The sequence below is a fragment of the Numida meleagris genome, chromosome 3 (genome assembly GCF_002078875.1).
Source record: "Numida meleagris isolate 19003 breed g44 Domestic line chromosome 3, NumMel1.0, whole genome shotgun sequence".
NCBI lineage: Eukaryota > Metazoa > Chordata > Aves > Galliformes > Numididae > Numida > Numida meleagris.
The window spans coordinates 13,354,511-13,355,630 of record NC_034411.1 but is presented as its reverse complement, the minus strand read 5'-3'; the positions used below and the strand labels follow the sequence as shown (position 1 = coordinate 13,355,630).

Genomic DNA, 1,120 nt, shown 5'->3' with positions numbered 1-1,120 from the left:
CCCCCACCCCCATACAACCACAACATGAGACAAATGTGCTCCAAAATACAGCTGCAGAGCCTTCCCCCTCTTCCGGTTTTCCCTGCCATGGCAATAAGGGGAAAGAAAAAAAAAAGATTAGGGTAGAATTATCACTAATACGGAACTGATATTTTGATTCTCTGTCATCCGCAGACTATTTAGAAAAGCCATTAGCACGGTGTCAGAGTTAAGCATAGCCAGTGCTCAGTGACTGCTCACAAGAGAGGCTCAGACAGAGGCACCTCTGCTCATGGGTAGGTCTGGATGGTTCCACACACGAACCTGCGCAGGCTTGTGGAATGAAAGGGAAGGGATAACTGAGGTTATGAAAGAGTGTCGCATTTCAGATGCAATCCCCATCCTTCATTAAAATCTCCATTAAGAAATACCTTTTACAGAAAGATGTTTTGTAACAAATGAGAGGATTTCCTCCCCATTAGATATCACGCTACAGACAGCTCCATTTGCTCCAAATTAGGTAAGCTCTGAACAAATATTTTAATTAATCCATGATAAATAAGCCAGGCTTTTTCCCAGAACAGAATCACTGCTTTCCTCCTTGGCAGCAGTGGGCTGTTCTCTCTCTTCTGTATGTATGCACGTACATGCCTGGGTTTTTGGTATGTTTTTCTTTTTCTTTTTTTCATTCTCTCTCCCTTTTCTAAACCTGTCTCTCAAATGATCGGTTACAGCACATGTCCTTATCTGTGGATTTCCTTCCGTTTGTCTGCTCTTATTTCAGGGGGAGGAGAAGGGGGAATAATCAGATTAACACACTCAGACCCGTGGCAGGATGCTCTGAAGCATAAAAAGAGGGAGAGAAGGAAGAATTCACACATAAAAATAGAAGCCCACGTAGATTGGCCATATATGGAGTACCGGGGACTTCAGAGGGATACCCTCTTCGGACCACCCCTTTGGCGGAGGCATGCTGCTGCAGGAGGCCCCCTTCCCCCCCCTCTTCCCGGGCAGTTCAGCCCCTAGACCCCGGCCCCCGGCCTCAGTGGAGGGCCGGCGGAGCCGCTTGTCGGCGGGGCGAGGAGAGCGGAGCGGGCGGCGGCAGCGATGATGATGATGATGATGATGATGACTCAAGCCC

At 48.2% G+C, this 1,120-nt stretch overlaps 1 long non-coding RNA gene across 1 annotated transcript in view; it reads right to left on the bottom strand.

The window, feature by feature from the left end:
* The window catches only part of LOC110395544, a 37,256-nt gene that overhangs the window by 34,682 nt on the left and 1,454 nt on the right, over positions 1 to 1,120 (bottom strand). The window lies entirely within an intron of this gene.